The 23,407-nt window shown below is 43.4% G+C and overlaps 1 long non-coding RNA gene across 1 annotated transcript in view; it reads left to right on the forward strand.

Moving 5' to 3' along the window:
- LOC149979214 (uncharacterized) overlaps window positions 1-23,407 on the forward strand; it is a 205,890-nt gene that overhangs the window by 81,441 nt on the left and 101,042 nt on the right. The gene's annotated exons all lie outside the window — the stretch shown is intronic.

The following is a 23,407-nucleotide window of genomic DNA, read 5'->3' on the forward strand; positions in this document are numbered from 1 at the left end:
AACGTTTTGGGTAGCCTTCCACAAGCTTCCCACAATAAGTTGGGTGAATTTTTGCCCATCCCTCCTGACAGAGCTGGTGTAACTGAGTCAGGTTTGTAGGCCTCCTTGCTCGCACTTGCTTTTGCAGTTCTGCCCACAAATGTTCTATAGGATTGAGGGCAGGGCTTTGTGATGGCCACTCCAATACCTTTACTTTGTTGTCCTTAAGCCATTTTGAAACCAATGTGAAATTATGCTTGGGGTCATTGTCCTGACTGATGTCTTGAGATGTTGCTTCAATATATCCACATAATTTTCTTTCCTCATGATGCCATCTATTTTGTGAAGTGCACCAGTCCCCCCTGCTCAAAGCACCCCCACAACATGATGCTGCCACCCCCATGCGTCACGGTTGGGATGGTGTTCTTCGGCTTGCAAGCCTCCCCCTTTTTCCTCCAAACATAACGACGGTCATTATGGACAAACAACTTTATTTTTGTTTCATCCGACCAGAGGATATTTCTCCAAAACGTACGATTTTAGTCCCCATGTGCAGTTGCAAACCGTAGTCTGGCTTTTTTTATGGCGGTTTTGATGCAGTGGCTTCTTCCTTGCTGAGTGGCCTTCAGGTTATGTCGATGTAGGACTCGTTTTACTGTAGATACTTTTGTATCTGTTTCCTCCAGCATCTTCACAAGGTCCTTTGCTGTTGTTTTGGGATTGATTTTCACTTTTCGCACCAAAGTACGTTCATCTCTAGGAGACAGAACGCGTCTCCTTCCTGAGCGGTATGACAGCTGCGTGGTCCCATGGTGTTTCTACTTGCATACTATTGTTTGTACAGATGGACATGGTACCTTCAGGCATTTGGAAATTGCTCCCAAGGATGAACCAGACTTGTGGAGGTCTACAATTTGTTTTATAAGGTCTTGGCTGATTTCGATTTATTTTCCCATGATGTCAAGCCACTGAGTTTGAAGGTAGTCCTTGAAATACATCCACTGGTACACCTCCAATTGACTCAAATGATGTCAATTAGCCGGAAGCTTCTAAAGACATGACAATATTTTCTGGAATTTTCCAAGCTGTTTAAAGGCGCAGTCAAGTTAGTGTATGTAAACGTTTGATTCACTGGAATTGTGATACAGTGAATTATAAGGGAAATAATGTGTCTGTAAACAATTGTTGGAAAATAATTACTTGTGTCATTCACAAAGTAGATGTCCTAACCCACTTGTGAAAACTATAGTTTGTTAACAAGAAATTTGTGGAGTGGTTCAAAAATGTCTATGTAAACTTCCGACTTCAACTGTATGTGTGTGAAACAATGTTTTTTTTTTTTTTACTTTAGATCACTAGTTACTTTGTGTTCTGAACGTGACAAAGATGTTTGAAATGAGAAGTAATATTTTGATTGGGAAATGCTTGGCCTAATGGTTCTGTTTTTGTATTCCTATTATGTCTGAGTGAATTGGCTGCTTACGCTTTAAAATCATGCTGTGTGTGACTGCTGTCAATCTATTGGCCCTGTGTGTTTTACAAAATGTGTGCTCTTCAACTAGGAGTACACTGTTATTATGGTCAGTGTCCTTACAGCATCACAAGCCTGTCACACTCACATGTCATATTTGACAATAGTGTGATTGTTCATGTTTTTGTTTTTTCTCTTGATTTTTGAGTTTGGTAAAAACGTGTTGGAAGACTTTTTTTCTAATAGCCACGAATCACCACTGCAGACATTTCTCATCGATGCTTGAATCTTTCTGCCTTGCATGTTTGCAATCTGGTAATGGGTTCAGGGAGGAGTCTCCCCCTGCCTCCTGAGCCAGGAGTTCTGATCTGCATAAACCAGATCAATTTACTCTCTGCCTGCCTGTCTAAGCATTTGTGGGAAATTTAAGAAGCAGTTGGTGCTCTCAGAAATTATCTCTCTCTTGAACGATGACTATAAAGTGATCACTGCATGAAATAATGTAGAGTCATGATGGTCTTTCCTCTTAATATTTTTGAAAACGAGAACGAAAATGATTTTAATGACTTTATTGTTACAGTTGTGGGTGGGTTTAATATCCTCTGGTATTCTCTCGGCCCAGTAGTGCTATTAAAAAGTTATGATGTAAGATTCTTTGCTGATCTAGCTACTGTACTCTAATACCCCGTGGGACTCACTCGTACTTAAAAAGCATATCATTATTAAGACATGCAGTTTGTGTGGTAAAGTGGACGGAATAATTTTTCCCTGGCCGTTCATCCTTAGGGGAGAAAGTGCTACGTTGAGGCATTTTCTTTTTTTTTTACATTCAGCGTCACACATTCTATATGGAACGACTGTGTGGAAGAAGGTGAGGACCAAGATGCAGCGTGGTAAGTGTTCATCATTATTTTAATAAGCTGAACACTAAATACAACAAGGAACAAAAGAAACAACCGAAACAGCTCCGTCAGGTGCAAAACACACTAAACAGAACACAGGGTGTGACAATATATCTACATATATTTCAGGATATTGCGTATCCCTGGAAATAATCAATTCATGTAAAAATAACAGTTTTGAAAGCACAGTCCCCCAAAAAAGTGTTCTCTTGAAACTACTTACCCTGGGTATGTTGAAAATAGCGTTGGGGTAAGTGGGTGTCCTATGATGGTGCCATTCAGGGAATGGGGGTGTGGTATATACTGTATATGCCTACATTCAGATATAGATCTCTCTGTTCAATATCACATACCCTTCCATTTCTTTACCAGTTGTCTGGGACAGGGATGTTGTTTTGTGGTCCTCTGTGGTGCCTCCACAGGTTGAGTTGTCAACTAACCTGAATTCAACATGAAATCAACCAAAAATGTCACCGTGTCATTGGATTTAGGTTTAAAGTTGGGTGAAAAAAAAAAAAATGAAAGTCCCTTACGATGAAGATTATTTACAAATCCAATCAGATCCCCGCGTTGATTGAACGCCATCACGCTGATTTCTTTTGTCATCAGACCTTGTGTGTCACTGCTACTCTGCCAGAGCCTCTCTTTCACACAGGTTCATGTTCGTTTTCTTCTTTGTCAATGTACCGCTTCAGTGTCATTCAGTCTATATCTTCATCCATTACTGCTGCTCAAATGGACTTCTTCCCTTCTCTCACTTCCTTGGCTGTTCTTTTGCATTTGTAGACAAGGGGCATGATGATGTCTGCTCTGTAACAATAACAATGCAGTTAAGTCCGTATGCATGACACATTGCAAAAATACTATGCATATTATGCTTAAAACTGACAGTAATCATTATTTGTATGGGGTATGGTGGCCATTGGCTCAACCTTCCCCAAAGCAAACATTTTGTCTATATCAGCCCACACAGCTACAGAGAGAGCACATTGTAGCTTATACAGACCCCAGCTGATGTACAAAACAATCTTAAAAATATCTACTTTGGTTTAGATACAAGTGTCATGAAACCTGCAACACAATACATTTATTTGACTTGGTCAAAATCATATTTTTGTACCTAACTTGCTTACCACTTTTTCAGTGTTGGTTCTTCCTTCACAGACTGAAATTATGACCTCTTGCTAAATATTTGGTAACATTAATAATTTTGTCTGGGGTTTCCTAGAAAAAAGGGGTGGCTCAACTAACCCTTTAGCTCAACTTACCCCACTCCGCCCTATCATAAGCTACTGAAATGATCCATCATCGACTGATACCTCACGTATTCCTTTCTCTTTATTTCTCATTTCGAGACCCATTTCCATTCTAAGAAGCAGGAAGCAACTCTAAGTTATTTATGTTAATTATGGATTCCTGCCTTCCAATTAAAGTGACAGGTTTGCCTCTGGCTACCCTCCTGACTTGACACAATTACAGCAGAGACGGTTTCTCCAAAGAGATGGGCACATCTTAGGTTGTGTTGGCTATTTCACTTTAAGTGATGTCAAAGACTTCACATTTGCATGGATAAAGCCAGCCAGGCAATGAGAGATGTATTCTAATGCCTCACCCCAGATTAATAATACCTGCCTGGGAGCAAACAGCTCTTAAATACTGCCATAGAGCAAAGCAAGCACAGCTATTAATTATACATTATACATAATGACAGTGGAAAAGGTTGCTCTCTAAACGGACACAATCTCAATGTGACAGATGGGGAGGCATGGGGGCACAGAGCAGGGAGCACCGTCATGGTAGATAATCCAACATGTGAGACCACTGGCATGCCGATGAGATCTGACAGCTAGATTAGTGCAGGACTTGATTGTGAGCTCAGGATTGACCCCTAAAGTAGGACCCTGACTCCTTGGGTCAGTCATGCGGGAGGGAGAATTATCCTGCCTCCTCGTTTAATGACTTACTTCCTGTGTTGAGAGTGGAGGGGAGGTATGTGACAGACAATGGTTGCATCTCAAAGGGCACCCTATTCCCTACAGATATAGGATCTTAATTTGATCACCCTGATTCAGGAGAACTGTCCTGCAATGCAGAAAATGTCAAACTTGTAGTGTATTTGAGGTTTAAAAAGGCTTCTGAGGTTGTAATTTCCACTTTGAAATTTCAGACTTGATTTTCCTTTACGAAAAATGTATCAACCCATACACATTTCTGCATTTAATTATAATCCAAATAATAATTCACATTTGCTGTTGCTGTAGGATTATTTTCCGGCTTAAGCAAACTGGCTCAAATTAAGATCCTACATCCTGTATACAGTCACTAATAGGGTGCCATTAGGGATGAAGACAGCTACTGTGTCCCTGGGATCATGGATCTAGGTACTTGTATGAGAACCACTCTATCCTGGCAGTTAAGGAAGAGGAGTAAACAGCTATTCTTGGCAGTGACAGACCATAAGGAACAATGACCTCTAAGCTCCTTTCATTACATAGGCCTGTCCATTGCTTTAAGAGTTAGATGTCCCTTACAAAAAAAATACATGAAAAAAAATCTGGTCTTCATTTTTCCACATGTTTATTTTTCACAACTTCCAGCTACATCTTGTCTCCCATCCAGGGACCAACCAGGACAGACCCTGATTAGCTTCAGAAGTAAACCAGCTGTGGGATGCAGGGTGCTGTATAGGGCCATAAGCAAACAAGAAAATGCACATTAAGAGGTGACACTCCTAGTGGCCGGAGAAAAAAATGACATTATTACGTGCTCCTCATGACTAAATGTCCATATGGGTTGTGCTATGTAGCTAAAACCTTTCGTTCTCTCAAACAGAGAATTAGTGAATGTAAAAGTTCAATCAGGAGAAACGACAGAAGTACATTTTAATGACCTAAAACATGACATTTCTACCTTTTAAATTTTGTGGCATAGAGAAAGTTAAGATATCAGACAGGGGAGGTGATATAAATAATACTCTGAGTAAAAGATAATGTTTTGGGATTTTCACCCTCCAGACATTATTCTCAAAAGGTTCATTTCACATGTGAAAATGCAGGGTAGCAGTTAGTCCAGCAGTTAAGAAAGAGCGTTGGGGCGAGTGACCGAAAGGTTGCTGGTTTGAATCCCGAGCTGATAAGGTGACAAATCTATTGATTGTGTCCTTGAGCAATACACTTAACCGTAGTTGCTCCTGTAAGTCCTTCTGGATAAGAGTGTCTGGTAAATGAAAATGTGATCTTTGTAAGAGGTCATTTATATGGATAATAAAAACAACCCCTACAGGAGACTGTGAATCAAACATTTCAGTTAATGTTATTCCATTATGCAAATTGTTTAATTCCATGTGGTGTAAAACTAGGAAGCTGGCATCTTCAATGTGGTAATAGTGTTATTTTACATGAACTTGAATGCATCTGGTCAGAGCTCAGGGTGGGCTGAAAAACAACGCCACAAACGAGAATAACAATACCACTCTCGTCTCAGTCAAACTGTCTGATTAAAAATGAATATGCAACATATGAACTTGCATCGAATCCGATGCTGACCCACGATACACAGCCTTCCGAGAAAGGCTGTGTGACTCAGATATCGACAGGTGGGTGAGGCTTCAAGAGCTCAATCATCACCAGAACTCAGTCATCAATGCTTTTGTGCTGTCAATCCGCTGTCCATTATATTACGGCTTGATTACATGGACGTTCTCCACCTTTCTACGGTCTCTTTCTTTGTTCACATGCCGCGTGGCCAACGCTGCAGTCATAATCCACATTGCATGTGACAAACTGCAGTTCTTCCTCTATTATTGTCTCTACCGAGAGTCAGAAGAACTATTCCTACTGTTTGAGTCCGTATGATATTTTTATGTTAGGGATTACGTTGCGGCCTGTGGTCTTTTCATGTGCAAATTCAGAAAATCCTGCATACATCCTTTTGCATTCATTTTCATATTTTGTGGTCTCCCTTCACCTCCAACACTGTATAATGAGAGACAGGGTAAATCCATGTGAAATAATGCATGGCTCGGGGAAGAGGAAGAGTGTTATGAAGGGTAATCGCGTAAAAACATACATACTGTATGGGTCTAAAAAATCTGATTCTCGGAGCAGATCGAGAGTTTGAGACTACAAGATTCTTCAGTAGCTGTATTTTTGTCCAAATGTAGTTATTGACATAGCCTTGTTCGGTTCAATGTTCTCTACCTACATATTACTCTAAATACAACAAATCATGCTGTTAGGTTCAAAAGAGTACAATATAAAAATTGCTGACACCATTTAAACCAATGAGGGGGTCAGAATTTTAAAGCCAATTATCTCATAATCACATTTTTGCAGTCTCAAGCTCTCGATGTGGCTTTGATACTGGCGAGTACATTTGTGTGGACATAGTACATACAGGAACACGTGTGATCGTTGCATTTCAAGCATATTGCGAAAACAAGAAAGATTCAAACAGTTCAATTCTCTAGCAGTGTGTAATGTCAGTGTGTGAGCCTGTTTAATACCAGTCTGTTAAATGCTAATCAGTCTCCTATAGTGCTGTACTTGCAGCCCCCAGCAAGTGAGAAGCCCTCTCTCTGCAGCATGGTGTGCAGTGCCAGGCCTGACCTTGCATCGTAATGTCACACTGCATTTGAGTGACATCAGTGATTGGAGAAAGGGCTCTGCCTGAGAGCACATATGGCACTTTGATCCATGTCACGCTACAGAGGGAAAGTGCCTTCTGCCGAGGAGTGTGTCTAGCTCCCCAGGTGTTACATTGGGAGTTTAAGAAGTAGAAATAAGCCTTGGTATATTTTTCAACATAGCCTAATTTGCATATTTATAGATACAGTCATTTACATTTCAAAATCTTGCACAGTATTCCAGCCTCACGCGTACATGCTCCCAAGAAGGTAATCAGTCTTTGTAATGGATACGACTGCAAGCCCTCGTCCGAAGGATCATCTTATCTCATTTGCAACTCATTGATGATTCATTATTCATTCATTTGCTGTTTTTGGAAAAAGCAACATTTTATTCATGTTTGATTAACAAACTCAGTGGTTCTCTGATGTCTGCTGGCTGGAGCCTCCTTCACGTTGTTTACTCTTGTTGTTCTTCTGCCATCTACTGGTCAAACAGTGTTACGCCACCATACATCTCCCTGAGCGTTGCACAGTGTGCTGCGTTAGCAGCGTGGCACCATGGAAGATGTTGTCACCAGTCCATACAGTAGATGACACCTCGTATTAGACCTTCACATCAGTGAAATCAGTGGTGTATTTGTGGGCGTGTTAGCATAAGTGGCCAATTAGCCAGTCCCTCAGTCCACATCCTCTGCTGTATCTTTCACACCTCCCTCTCCATCCACCAATGTCCCAAAGGTCCATTACCACCTCATATTGAATGCTGGTAAACATTATCTCTGTGCATTAGTTAGGTAGTTCTTCTGTTGACAATTCTAGTAAATCTATTTCAAATGGACAGTGTCCTAGAAATGAATCAATTCATGTCAAATCTTTCCGCCAAATTATTTGGAGAAAGAACTAATTAAATGTCACGGCATCAAATAAATCAGGTTTGACATTTAGGTTGCCTACGCAGCAGCAAGGGGAACTGCCCCTCCCTACCCTCAGGCTATGCTCAAGTCATACACCCCAACCTGAGCAGTCTGTTCTGCCACCTCCGGTCTCTTGGCCCTCCCATCACTAAATAAAATCTAATTTTATTGGTCACATACACATATTTAGCAGATGTTATTGTGGGTGTAGTGAAATGCTTGTACGATGGGGTCAGCTCCCGCTCAGCCCAGTCAAAGGTCTCCTCTGTCCTTGAATCCCAATGGTGGAACGAGCTTCCCTGCTCGCCTTCTCAACCTCTTCACCTCTTCACAAAGTATCTTGATTAATCCCACAGCACCAAACCCCCATTCACCCCCCCCCCCCCCCCCCCCCCCCCGCCTATAAGAAACAACAAAGACTAACCCTTGCCTTTCTTGCACTTCACTTTTTCCTACTAGCACTGCCTTTGCTGATAGCTACTTTATTGAGGAAAAATGTACTTTCTATAACTGCGGTATGTGGTTGTCTCACCTAGCTATCTTAAGAATGTACCAACTGTAAATCGCTCTGGGTAAAAGCATATGCTAACTGACTAAAATGTCAATGTAAAATGTGTAAGGAAATGCTATACAATAAGTTCCATTGCATTCCGCCTCTGTGAGATGTATTGTATAATCCCATGCGTGTGTTTAATTGAGCACTGAGGGGGTTTAGGTGGTGAGTGAATGTCGATAGGAACCTGACATACCAGAGCATGGTATAATTACAAGGATTTGTTCATTTTCTCTAGAGAAAGAGAGGGAGATCTGCATTGGTTTTCAATTCTGCCGAGACTGAATAAAGCTAGCAACCATTGAGATGGTTCCCCTCTCAAAACCCTCTCCAAGCTTAGTGCCATGACATCTTGAATCATCTCTACATTAAATATGATTCATTGTATATTATGTTACAATATTACACCAATTAAGCCCTATGCACTCTGTCTGTACAGATCATGAGCTCATTTTCCTGTGATTTGCATGATTTTTATTGATTTGAATTACATTTTACCTTTATTTAACTAGGCAAGTCAGTTAAGAACAAATTCTTATTTTCATGATCAAGACACAACACCAGTAATACCAGTAACTTTACTGAACCATGTGGATCGTGATGAAGTCACACTCAATCTGGAGTGTTTGAATGAATTATCAGGCTCGAGGTGCCTGCATATTTTTTGGTTTGTTGTTGAAAGTCTCCAAACCACATCTGCGTCATGGATGTCTGAATAGACAGTCATCTTCAGTCAGAGTTTGGCCAAGCCTGTCAGATAAACTGTCTCCTTTCTCAACAAAAGCTGTTCTAGACAACCAATATTTTATGAAATGTTTTGTGCAGCGATGTCTCCCTGTGCTGACATTGTTTACACAGACAAGTTAAGTGCAGGGCTTGGCCTTATATACCTTTCTTTTTTTTATGTAAGTGCCCATGTACTGTACAAAAGAGAACATAAGAGGAGTCCTGTTGGGTTTAGAATATGTTCTGTTCAGAACAAGTCTGTCCACTCAGAGCACGACTGGCCTGTTCTTTTCCCCAGCACTCCTGGGCTGACACTGATAGACTGTCTTCACTCACACTGGTTCTTGGTTGTGTGTGAGACAAGCTGACTGACCTTGTCTATGTTTTTTGGGTGCCCAGGAGAACCAGACAATTTCAGTAGCAGATGCATTGATTTAAAGAGCCTGGGGCTGGGAGGATGAGTGGGAGAACCAAAGGTTCAAAAGCTGCTTGGAGACACATCGACAGAACATCCCTGTAAGCCACGACAAGCCTACATCTCTGTGAATGAGTGTTTTCCATGAATTCCATCATACTTTAACTCTGTGAGACCCTAGCATAGATCAAAGTAAGGAAAATAATCTAATACCCTTCACCAATAATAGACCTCTGATTATGAAAATAATACTTTTTTAGAATTTCAAGTTTGTAGAATCATTTTATGGAAACGTTGCAAAAATGCACCTCAATGGTATTATTTGGTAATAAAACGGTGAAATTCTATTCAAATCACATCCAAAGGGATCAAAATAATCATTATGATAATATATACAGAACCAGTTGAAAGTTTGGACACCTACTCATTCCAGGGTTTTTCTTTGTTTTATATTTGAGATTCTTCAAAGTAGCCACAACACAACTGATTGGCTCCATCACATTAAGAATTAAAGAAATTCCACTAATTAACTTAGCAAGACGTACCTGGTAATTGAAATGCATTCCAGGTGACTACCTCATGAATCTGGTTGAGAGAATGCCAAGAGTGTGCAACGCTGTCATCAAGGCAAAGGGTGGCTACTTTAAAGAATCTCAAATATAAAATATGTTTTTAACACTTTTTTGGTTACTACATGATTCCATACAGTATGTGTTATTTTATAGTTTTTGATGTCTTCACTATTATTATGTAGGAAAATAGAACAAATAAAGAAAAACCCTTGAATGAGTAGGTGTGTCCAAACGTTGGACTGGTACTGTATATACTGTACATCTGAAATTAAGTCATATTTTGTCAAACAGCTAAATTGATTAACTTGATCTATCAAAATGTTTGTATTTTACTTTCAAAAACACATTTTTGAAAGGATCAACTATTTTGTGTGTTTTCTATGTATGGAGAACATTTAATAATTTTTTGTCATATTTGGTTGTCCTTTCGGGTTTAATTTAATGTCAATGGCAATACTCTGACCACCATGTTTTTTTAAAAGATATTTAATATTTGTTACTCCTGAAGTATTTGGTTGTCCATATTTACATTATTTGGAAGGGAAATAATCTCTCTTCCTATCAATATAGGAATGTGGCCATATGTCTCAGTTTGGCAAACCTTTAAGCCCAATGATGCGTTTTGGTAACTCTACCTCTAGCTCTGGCTCAGAATGTTTGTCTCTCAATTTCTTTTGTTATTCATAATCATTACATCTTAGAGAAGACAGGTAAAATGTTTTGTCATATACAGATGTAGAATCTTAATTTCATCACTATTTTGTTGCTGTGAATTTTTGTAGTGTATTTTAGTTTTTAAAAGGCTTCTTGTCATGTACTGTCATGTTGTGTCTTGTCTCTGTCCTTTCCCTTCACCCTGTCTCCCTCTGCTGGTCGTTATTAGGTTACCTTTTCTCCCCCGCTTTCCCCCAGCTGTTCCTTGTCTCCTCCTAACTACCCATTCACCCCGTTTCCCACCTGTTCCCTTTTTCCCTCTGATTAGGTCCCTATATCTCTCTCTGTTTTTGTTCCTGTCCTTGTCGGATTCTTGTTTGTTGTGTTTCATGCCTGAGCCAGACTATCGTCATGTTTGCTGTAACCTTGTCCTGTCCTGTCGGAATCTGCCGGTCTATCTGAGCCTACCACAGTTTGGTTATTAAAGAAGCTCTGTTTAAGTTAGTTCGCTTTTGGGTCCTCATTCACTCACCGTAACAGAAGAATCCGACCAAGAATGGACCCAGCGAATTCGGATCCTCTCCACTCAGCCGTCGGGATCCAGGGAGCGATGCTAGGCAGACACGAGCAGGAAGTGTCTGCTGCTCGACATGCCGTTGAGACCCTGGCCACCCAAGTCTCCAACCTCACAGAACAGGTTCACCATCTCCGCCTCGATCCACCGGCCACTTCCAGGGCTTTCGAATCTCCGGAGCCCAGAATCAATAACCCGCCGTGTTACTCTGGGGAGCCCACTGAATGCCGCTCGTTCCTCACCCAGTGTGATATTGTGTTTTCTCTCCAGCCCAACACTTACTCCAGGAGCACTGCTCGTGTCGCCTACGTCATATCTCTCCTTATTGGACGGGCTCGTGAGTGGGGCACGGCAATCTGGGAGGCAAGGGCTGAGTGTACTAACCAGTATCAGGACTTTAAGGAGGAGATGATACGGGTTTTTGATCGATCTGTTTTTGGGGAGGAGGCTTCCAGGGCCCTGTCTTCCCTATGTCAAGGCAATCGATCCATAACAGACTACTCTATTGAGTTTCGCACTCTTGCTGTCTCCAGTGGCTGGAACGAGCCGGCCTTGCTCGCTCGTCTTCTGGAGGGTCTCCGCGCAGAGGTAAAGGATGAGATTCTCTCCCGGGAGGTTCCTTCCAGCGTGGATTCCTTGATTGAACTCGCTATTCGCATTGAGCGACGGGTTGATCTTCGTCACCGAGCTCGTGGAAAGGAGCTCGCGCTCTCCGTCGCCCCCCTCTCCGCATCACTACCATCTTCCTCTGCCGGCTCGGGTGCTGAGCCCATGCAGCTGGGAGGTATCCGCATCTCGACTAAGGAGAGGGAACGGAGAATCACCAACCGCCTCTGTCTCTATTGCGGTTCCGCTGGTCATTTTGTCACTTCATGTCCAGTAAAAGGCCAGAGCTCGTCAGTAAGCGGAGGGCTACTGGTGAGCGCTACTACTCCTGTCTCTCCTTCAAGATCCTGCACTACCTTGTCGGTCCATCTACGCTGGACCGGTTCGTCAGCTTCCTGCAGTGCCTTAATAGACTCTGGGGCGGAGGGCTGTTTTATGGACGAGACCTGGGCTCGGGAACATGACATTCCTCTCAGACAGTTAAAGGAGCCCACGGCCTTGTTCGCCCTGGATGGTAGTCCTCTCCCCAGGATTCAGCGTGAGACGCTACCTTTAACCCTCACTGTTTCTGGTAATCATAGTGAAACCATTTCTTTTTTAATTTTTCGTTCACCTTTTACACCTGTTGTTTTGGGCCATCCCTGGCTAGTTTGTCATAATCCTTCCATTAATTGGTCTAGTAATTCTATCCTCTCCTGGAACGTCTCTTGTCATGTGAAATGTTTAATGTCTGCTATCCCTCCTGTTTCCTCTGTCTCTTCTTCACAGGAGGAGCCTGGTGATTTGACAGGGGTGCCGGAGGAATATCACGATCTGCGCACGGTGTTCAGTCGGTCCAGGGCCACCTCTCTTCCTCCACACCGGTCGTATGATTGTAGTATTGATCTCCTTCCGGGAACCACCCCCCCCCCGGGGTAGACTATACTCTCTGTCGGCTCCCGAACGTAAGGCTCTCGAAGATTATTTGTCTGTAGCTCTTGACGCCGGTACCATAGTCCCCTCCTCCTCTCCCGCCGGAGCGGGGTTTTTTTTTGTCAAGAAGAAGGACGGGTCTCTGCGCCCCTGCATAGATTATCGAGGGCTGAATGACATAACAGTGAAGAATCGTTATCCGCTTCCTCTTATGTCTTCAGCCTTCGAGATCCTGCAGGGAGCCAGGTTTTTCACTAAGTTGGACCTTCGTAACGCTTACCATCTCGTGCGCATCAGGGAGGGGGACGAGTGGAAGACGGCGTTTAACACTCCGTTAGGGCACTTTGAATACCGGGTTCTTCCTTTCGGCCTCGCTAACGCTCCAGCTGTCTTTCAGGCATTAGTCAATGATGTCCTGAGAGACATGCTGAACATCTTTGTTTTCGTTTACCTTGACGATATCCTGATTTTTTCACCGTCACTCCAGATTCATGTTCAGCACGTTCGACGTGTCCTCCAGCGCCTTTTAGAGAATTGTCTTTTTGTGAAGGCTGAGAAGTGCACTTTTCATGCCTCCTCCGTCACATTTCTCGGTTCTGTTATTTCCGCTGAAGGCATTAAGATGGATCCCGCTAAGGTCCAAGCTGTCATTGATTGGCCCGTCCCTAAGTCACGCGTCGAGCTGCAGCGCTTTCTCGGCTTCGCGAACTTCTATCGTCGTTTCATCCGTAATTTCGGTCAGGTGGCAGCTCCTCTCACAGCCCTTACTTCTGTCAAGACGTGCTTTAAGTGGTCCGTTTCCGCCCAGGGAGCTTTTGATCTCCTCAAGAATCGTTTTACATCCGCTCCTATCCTTGTTACGCCTGACGTCTCTAGACAGTTCGTTGTCGAGGTTGACGCGTCAGAGGTGGGCGTGGGAGCCATTCTTTCTCAGCGCTCCCTCTCTGACGACAAGGTCCACCCATGCGCGTATTTTTCTCATCGCCTGTCGCCGTCGGAACGTAACTATGATGTGGGTAACCGCGAACTGCTCGCCATCCGGTTAGCCCTAGGCGAATGGCGACAGTGGTTGGAGGGGGCGACCGTTCCTTTTGTCGTTTGGACTGACCATAGGAACCTTGAGTACATCCGTTCTGCCAAACGACTTAATGCGCGTCAGGCGCGTTGGGCGCTGTTTTTCGCTCGTTTCGAGTTCGTGATTTCTTATCGTCCGGGCTCTAAGAACACCAAGCCTGATGCTTTGTCTCGTCTCTTCAGTTCTTCAGTAGCCTCCACTGACCCCGAGGGGATTCTCCCTGAGGGGCGTGTTGTCGGGTTGACTGTCTGGGGAATTGAGAGGCAGGTAAAACAAGCGCTCACTCACACTCCGTCGCCGCGCGCTTGTCCTAGGAACCTTCTTTTCGTTCCCGTTCCTACTCGTCTGGCCGTTCTTCAGTGGGCTCACTCTGCCAAGTTAGCCGGCCACCCTGGCGTTCGGGGTACGCTTGCTTCCATTCGCCAGCGTTTTTGGTGGCCCACCCGGGAGCATGACACGCGTCGTTTCGTGGCTGCTTGTTCGGTCTGCGCGCAGACTAAGTCCGGTAACTCTCCTCCTGCCGGCCGTCTCAGGCCGCTTCCTATTCCCTCTCGACCGTGGTCTCACATCGCCTTAGATTTTGTCACCGGACTGCCTTCGTCAGCGGGGAAGACTGTTATTCTTACGGTTGTCGATAGGTTCTCTAAGGCGGCTCATTTCATTCCCCTTGCTAAGCTTCCTTCTGCTAAAGAGTCGGCACAAATCATCATCGAGAATGTTTTCAGAATTCATGGCCTTCCGTCGGACGTCGTTTCGGACAGAGGTCCGCAATTCACGTCTCAATTTTGGAGGGAGTTTTGCCGTTTGATTGGGGCTTCCGTCAGTCTCTCTTCCGGCTTTCACCCCCAGTCTAACGGTCAAGCAGAACGGGCCAATCAGACTATTGGTCGCATCTTACGCAGTCTTTCTTTTCGTAACCCTGCGTCTTGGTCAGAACAGCTCCCCTGGGCAGAATACGCCCACAACTCGCTTCCTTCGTCTGCGACCGGGCTATCTCCTTTTCAGAGTAGCCTCGGGTACCAGCCTCCGCTGTTCTCATCTCAGTTCGCCGAGTCCAGCGTCCCCTCCGCTCAGGCTTTTGTCCAACGTTGCGAGCGCACCTGGAAGAGGGTCAGGTCTGCACTTTGCCGTTATAGGACGCAGACTGTGAGGGCTGCTAATAAGCGTAGAACTAAGAGTCCTAGATATTGTCGCGGTCAGAGAGTTTGGCTCTCCACTCAGAACCTTCCCCTTAAGACGGCTTCTCGCAAGTTGACCCCGCGGTTCATTGGTCCGTTCCGTATTTCTCGGGTCATTAATCCTGTCGCAGTTCGACTTCTTCTTCCGCGATACCTTCGTCGCGTCCACCCGGTCTTCCATGTCTCCTGCATCAAGCCCGTCCTTCGCGCCCCCGCTCGTCTTCCCCCCCCCCCCCCATCCTTGTCGAGGGCGCACCCATCTACAGGGTCCGTAGAATTTTGGACATGCGTCCTCGGGGCCGTGGTCACCAGTACCTCGTAGATTGGGAGGGGTACGGTCCTGAGGAGAGGAGTTGGGTTCCCTCTCGGGACGTGCTGGACCGTGCGCTGATCGAGGATTTCCTCCGTTGCCGCCAGGTTTCCTCCTCGAGTGCGCCAGGAGGCGCTCGGTGAGTGGGGGGGTACTGTCATGTACTGTCATGTTGTGTCTTGTCTCTGTCCTTTCCCTTCACCCTGTCTCCCTCTGCTGGTCGTTATTAGGTTACCTTTTCTCCCCCGCTTTCCCCCAGCTGTTCCTTGTCTCCTCCTAACTACCCATTCACCCCGTTTCCCACCTGTTCCCTTTTTCCCTCTGATTAGGTCCCTATATCTCTCTCTGTTTTTGTTCCTGTCCTTGTCGGATTCTTGTTTGTTGTGTTTCATGCCTGAGCCAGACTATCGTCATGTTTGCTGTAACCTTGTCCTGTCCTGTCGGAATCTGCCGGTCTATCTGAGCCTACCACAGTTTGGTTATTAAAGAAGCTCTGTTTAAGTTAGTTCGCTTTTGGGTCCTCATTCACTCACCGTAACACTTCTAAAGTTTGAAATTTCCACTTTGAAGTTTCAGACTTGATTTTCCCTAACAAAAAATGTATCAACCCCTACAAAAAAATGTCCATTAATTATAATCCACATAATTATTCACATTCTCTGTTGCTGCAGGATTATTTTCATGCTGGTGCAAACTGGCTCAGATTATTAAGAACCTACATTTGCACTTGCATGGGTGGCTAACAACATATGCTTGTGTAGGGGACAAGTGCGGTCTCAGACGAGCGGACAGGTTTCTAATGTTTCAGAGGTTACTGATGCCACAAAATCATACTGACACACCAAAAAATGTATACGGGTAGAGCTCGAAAATTCAAGCTCCTTGGATGCTGCCATAGACTTACATTAGAAGTGCCTATCCAAAAAAAAGGCTCAAGGTCATCTGGCCACAGATAAAATGACGTCCAATCACGTTATATCTATTGTAGCGTTGATTGCACTGATCAAATCAAGATCATACTTTCAAAATCTTAGGTAGAAAGCTAAACAAGCAGTTATCATCGTGCATCAAGTCAGCAATCTACTGGCAAATCCTTTTCAATCCTTGTCATATGAAGAGAACTTATAGATAAAATGTATCGGACATAAACATTACACAACAAGTTGGAAATTGCAAATTTAACAATGGGTGCTAAAGTGCCACTGCAGCCCCTAGTTCGATCCCAGGCTGTGTTACAGCTGGGTGTGACCGGGAGACCCATGAGGCGGCACACAATTGGCCCAGAGTCATCCAGTTTAGGGGAGGGTTTGGCCGGCCAGGATATCCTTTTCTCGTTATACTCTAGCGACTCCTTGTGGCGGGCCAGGTGCCTAAGAAGCTGACTTCGTTAGTCAGTTTGACAGTGTTTCTTCCGACACATTGGTGCGGCTGGCTTCCAGGTCAAGAAGGTCAACCTTCGCCGAGTCCCTAGGGGAGTTGCAGCGATGAGACAAAACCGTAACTGCCAATTAGATATCACTAAAAAGGGGATAACGCCATGGGCCAGAAGAGTTTGAATACATTGGCCATGCTGTCAATCCAGCATGACTTCTGCCTCTTTCAAAACAACTGGAAACTCAGAACTGGGAAATCTCAGACTTCAGTGAGTTCAAGACAACTGGAAACTTGGATAAAACTAGTTCCGACTGGGAAAATACAGAAAATCATTTTGAATGGTCACCCAACTCGGAATTCCAAGTCAGGATTTCGGGCCTCTTTCTAGAACCCACAAGAAGGACTGCTGCGCCACCTTCCTTTTCAAGTGAGCACAGCACAACAAGGTGAGTCCAAAAATGTATTGTATGCTGTTACATAAATTATGTAATATGCCACGAAGATATGTATACTGTAGCCAAGAAAGTAATACTAAGATGATGTTGTGTAGTAAGCTGTTAGAAGCCCATGTGCCTCAACCTAATACTTTGGCCCCTTTACCCCTCATAATTTGGCCTACTGTTCTGATTTGGTGGTGAACCTGTAGCCTATACCCTGTTTTAGAGAAATTTCATCATTGAATATTGTTAGAGCTTTCATTGTCTGCTTATATGCCCATTTTATTTATCCTACGGTTCTGACTTGGTGTACAGGGAGAATATTGTAAGAACGGACTGAATTCTGAATTCTGAATTCTGTAGCGTGCATTTGTTAAAGTGCTGAACAAATAGGTATACTGACTACGTCCGTCCTAGCTCGCTCATAAATGTCTTAATTGAAATTATGGATTGTCTCTTATCCGCTAGTCTTCCCCTTATGCCATAGTTTGTACATCTCAATTCTCAGTAGAAAACACATTTGCTTAAGAAAGTCTGCCATATCAGCTATGTTTTTTAAAAGGTAGTAAATTAGGCTGAATGAACTGTTTTGCTTCCAGACAAGGCTCTGCTGATAACCATGTGCATCAGGTTTCAGGTATGACCCAGATGCAGACAGTGTTGAAGTAAGAAAAGTATATTTCTAGTACAGGGGCAGGCAAACGACAGGCCAAGGGCAGGCAGAGGTCAGTAATCCAGAAAGGGTGCAAAGGTCCAGAACGGCAGTGTAACGATATTCGTCGTCAGAAGATAAGGAATCATCGGACCAAAGCGCAGTGTGGTATGTGTTCATGCTTTCTTTATTAAAACTGAACACTATAACAAAAATAACAAAGAGAATAATCGAAACAGTCTGTAAGGTGCAAACACTAAACAGAAATTAACTACCCACAAAAACCCTGTGGGAAAAAGCTACCTAAGTATGGTTCCCAATCAGAGACAACAAATAGACAGCTGTCCCTGATTGAGGACCATACCCGGCCAAAACAAAGAAATACAAAAACATAGAAAAAGGAACATAGAATGCCCACCCAAATCACACCCTGACCAAACCAAAATAGAGACTTAAAAAGCTCTAAGGTCAGGGCGTGACAGGCAGGCAGTCTCAGGGTTTGGTCAGGCAGGGGTCAATAATCCAGAGAGGTGTGACAAGGTATAGAACGGCAGGCAAGCTCAGGGTCAGGGCAGGCAGAAAGGTCCAACCCGGAAAAAACTAGAAAAACAGGGACAAAAACAGACAGGAGCAAGGGGACACATGCTGGTAGGTTTCATGAAAAAAAACTAACTGCCAACAGACAAACAGAGAACACAGGTATAAATACACTGGGGACAATGGGGAAGAGGGGTGACACTTGGAGGGGGTGGAGACAAGCACAAACACAGGTGAAACAGATCAGGGTGTGACAATGTGTAGCTGTGGTAAGGTGTTTGGACCCTGCTGTTGGGACAGTTTGTGCCCACAAACAGTTTGTCCCTGTATTAGTCCAATTAATGTATTGTTTGGTGTTGTGTTGTGTTCTGTTGTGTAGTGGCTTTGCTAGCATGCATCACACAATTTTCAGAATGTTTGCCCCACAAAGATGTATATGCTAAAATCGGCATTGATTTTGATACTACGGGCCACAATTGATATGTTGAAAACAATGTGTGGGGGGGCAGAGGCACAGAAACTCACATCAATACCTTTGTCAGATAACGCTGTTAACAAAGAATTTATGCTATTGCAACCAATTAAGAGTGACTAACTGAATGACTCAAAAACTCCCCGGCTTATGCTCTCCAAATGGACGTTAGTTATGAGGACCAAGATGTCTATGCATTGACTTTTGTTTGTTATACATGTCGGGGGGTGGGGGGGGGGGGGGTATTAACGAGGACATATTGTTCTGTCTCACAATTCCCGATCATGAAACGGCATAACGGATGTTTAGTGTGCTGATTCCTTATGGTATCGAATGGTGGGCTTTTGCTCAGATGGGCTCCATCTATCACGGGACGGCGGGCCGGCCGCTACACTCTAGTAATGAACGTGCCATATGGATTCATTGTATGATACACCGAGAGCAACTGGCAGCAAAAGAACTGAACACAGAAATCAGATATACGGAGAGAGATATGGCAGCAGGTAACTTCGATTGTACACCACATCCACTGCACGCACGCCTGATGCAAAACTATGTGGAGATATGGGATCTAAACATGACAATGTTCTATTTCACATCGAGGCTTGGTGGTTATTAAGGGGGAGGGTTGGAAAAAGTTTTCGAATTGAGAGAGGAACTGTTGTCGTTCCCAATGGATGACTTTCTGTGTAATGAAAAAAAAAGAAAGAAAACAGCATCAGTAAGTCCCACACGAGTGATGACTGCTCACCTCCAATGTTTGGAAGAGCACTTTGGGACGGACCCACTTCCCAATCCATTTGACTGTGATCCTGGCTAAGTTGACATGCCGGTAAGTGAAATCGAACAGTTGATCGAGCTGTTATGTGACCGAATGCTGCAGACAACGTATTCACGGGTCACTATGGAGGAGTTTTGTTTCCTGACTCAAATGGAATGCCATCTTCCTCTGAGCATTAATGCTGCATTCAAAACAACTGGCAAACTCGGAACTCGGAAATCTCTTACTTCCGAATTCAGTGCGTTCAAGACAACTAGGAACTTGGAAAGAAATAAGCTCCGACTGGGAAAAATCTTTTGAAAGGTCATCCAACTTGGAATTCCAACTCGGGAATTCGGGTCTCTTTCTAGAGGTCTGACCTTTCGACCTTAAGATCACTGATCGTGATCGTGATCGTGATCGTGACTGGTCGTGATTTGACCTCGTATGTTTCAGTTCCCAGTTGTCTTGAAAACACCATAAAACTCATGGTAGGCTACCCATCACCAGCTCATATCTGTGTAAAACTAGATTCAGTGCTCTCGTCTACATTAAAACCAAGTATCGATCCAGGTTGGATGTGGCAGCAGAGATGAGGTGTGCACTGTTGATCATGCCCCCTGACTTTGAGAAGCTCTGACACAAAATGCTTCAAACACATCCATCTCATTAGTAGTGGTAAGATAAGATACCTTTCTGTATGTCAGACTAATTCACAATTGACTGCCCCACATTAACAGTATGAGATGGTGAGTTGTGAAGACAATCAGAAATGCTGCTAGAATGTTTTTCAATTGACTGCCATAGCCCCAAATTTAAAAATGTAAACATTGACTTAATTACATGGGTGGGGTCTCGAGAATTTTCAGATACTAAAATTGTATGTAAAATTGTAAACAGTATGTAGTGTTTGACATTCATTTTTACGTTTAGGATGCAATTTAGGCGGCGTTGCATTTTTGCAACAGTAGGTCTCACAGGCTTAATAGTACATTGCGTGTACATGTTTTTTGACATACTCTCTTATTTTTCAGTACACATTTCAAACATAATATAGAGACGACTTGATTCCTCACATCAGCTTCCACAAGGATGCTACTAATGAATTGGTAGCGTAATGGGAGGTCTTGTTCCTTGCCTAGTTAATTATATCATGACAATACACACTTTTACATGATGTACTACAGCGTTTCCCAAACTCGGTTCTGGGACCCCAAGGGGTGCACATTTTGTTTTTTGCCCTAACACTACACAGCTGATTCATCAAAGCTAGAAGATTAGTTGATTATTTAAATCAAAATGTGCACCCTTTGGGGTCCTGAGGACCGAGTTTGGGAAACCCTAATGTACCATGTAGAATACTCCCAGAAGCCAACACAATCCCTTGGTGGAAAATCAATGTGTATCTGGTTGGTCAAAGCCCCTTATTTGCTAAGCAGACGGCCTCTCTCTGTCCCTAGTGGTGGAACCAATGAAATCCCCTCACAGAAGGGAAAAATCCATGGGCATGGCAGCACAAGGGATTGATTCTTTATATCCATTTTCCATGTTTCCAGGCCCAATTGTTTGGTCATCAGAATGTGATGTTCAAACAAAGGCTAGCTCTGATCCTCTCTGTTCCTCTCTCCAGCTCCTCTCCTCTACGATGCAATGAGATGGAGCAGGGCTCTATCCTTTTGGAGGCCCTAAGCAAGATTTTGTTGGGGGGGGGGGGGCCACCTCGTAGTAAATCATTTTAGTGCCCCCCTCCCTCTTGATGGAGGAGGAAAACATTTATTTTTTAAAGTTAATTTCCTGTAATTCTACACATTTTGCCATGGGGCGTAGAGAAAACGTAGAAGTTTTCAATACATTTTTCTACATTTCTGTACATTTTGCCATGGTGCGGAGAGACATTCTTATAGCTTTAAAGCATATTTCCTGCAAATCTACACATTTTGTAATGACTTATGCCATGTTAATATGATATCTGAGTGAAAATTACTAACAAAACCAAAGGGGGCCTCCCGGAGGTCTGGGGCCCTGGGCACATGCCCTAAATACCTGGTAGGTATTCAGCCATAATTAGTACACGTTTAGATAATGTAGCTGGCTGGACTAACTACCAATCTAACAATTGTTAGCTTACATGGATAATTGAGTGACTGTCAGTGACTGACATAACAAGAGAAAAACTGCTGATACACAACCAAATGTCAAAATTGCAGGTGGTGTATTCTACTTTTCTTATTCTCAATAGTAAGTTGAGACCCCCGACTGAGTTCCCCCTGCCTCAAAAAAAGGGCTTATGCCTGGAACCGACCCTGAGATAGAGAGATGACATTAAAAATACATTGGAACAATGTGTGCTCTGTTGTGTGGAAGAGTGCCTCTCAGACTAATAAACAGAGTACACCCTTATGTTTCCCGAATGCTGGGCTTGCAGCTTCCTGAGGTTCTTCACCAAGAGGAAAGACATGGGCTCATAAAGTTTTTATGAAAACAAACACAAGGCAACGGCCAATACTAACTTCTAAAAGTTCTTCAAAAATACTTATTTCTGACTTAACGTGATGTTATGAAGAAAAAAAATAGAATCAGAATATTCAAGAATTCAACCGGTCCGCCATTTGTACACACATATACAGTATGAAATACATTACATGCAAATGCAAAGTGTGTTTTGTTTGTGAGAGGGAGTGAGTACGTGCGTGTGGGTGGGTGTGTTTGTTGCCATTCTCAATTGACCTTTTAGATTGGAATCATATAGCACCACCTACCGAGAACCTTGGTCATGAACTCCACCCAAGGTGCCATATCCAACACCACCACTAGAGGAAGTATAAGTATACACTCTCCTTGGTTGAATGACAAGTTCACAAACATTGAAATGTCACACATCCTCTGCCTCGAGAGTTGTTTAACGTTACATTGATGGTCAACGTGTCAAAAGAGCACAGCATCACAATAAATCACAATAATGGTTAAACCCTTATTTTAAATTTGTATTTCTTATTTAAATTTTTTTGCTTCAGTTTATTTTAGTAAATACGTTCTTCACATTGTTGGTTAAGGGCTTCACTGTTAGGGCTACACCTGTTGTATTCAGTGCATGTGACAAATACAATTTGATTTATTTAGTACAAATATAGAGCATTGTTTCAATAGCTAAACAACTACTCACAAGTAATATAGCACCAACCTGACATTTCCAAACAGATCCTCGAACATCTCTGCCAATCTGCTGTTCATTAAACTGATTGCTTGACTGCGCTGAGGGTTTGCCTCGCTGCCTTGTTTTGATTAGAGGGAAGCTCATAAATAGAGTGCTGCCTATAAATGATTTCCTCATTACATCAAAGTCACACGGAAATTGTAAGCAGCTCTTACAATTGCCACAAAGGCAGCTACCTTTATGGGATTAGTCCCCTGATGAATGATATATAACAAGGCAGGAAGGAGGACCATAAAACATGACCAATCTGGCTCTCCAAACCAATGGTGTTTCCCACAATTGGAAGTGCTGTGGAAGCCGTATAGTTGACTAAAACCAATAACATTAAGGTCAATTAGTCCAGAGAATGCTGCTGGGGAAGTAATAGGCCTACTACTGCCATCTAAAACCTGGCGAGTTTAAATTGCAGTCTTCCAACAACTTTTGTCATTGAAATAACCCAAAGGTATGACGCACTGCATTGTTTGATGAGACAGGTACAGCTTTACTTATC

The sequence above is a fragment of the Oncorhynchus mykiss genome, chromosome 12, assembly GCF_057628025.1.
Source record: "Oncorhynchus mykiss isolate SJ-2025 chromosome 12, ASM5762802v1, whole genome shotgun sequence".
In the NCBI taxonomy this organism is placed as follows: domain Eukaryota; kingdom Metazoa; phylum Chordata; class Actinopteri; order Salmoniformes; family Salmonidae; genus Oncorhynchus; species Oncorhynchus mykiss.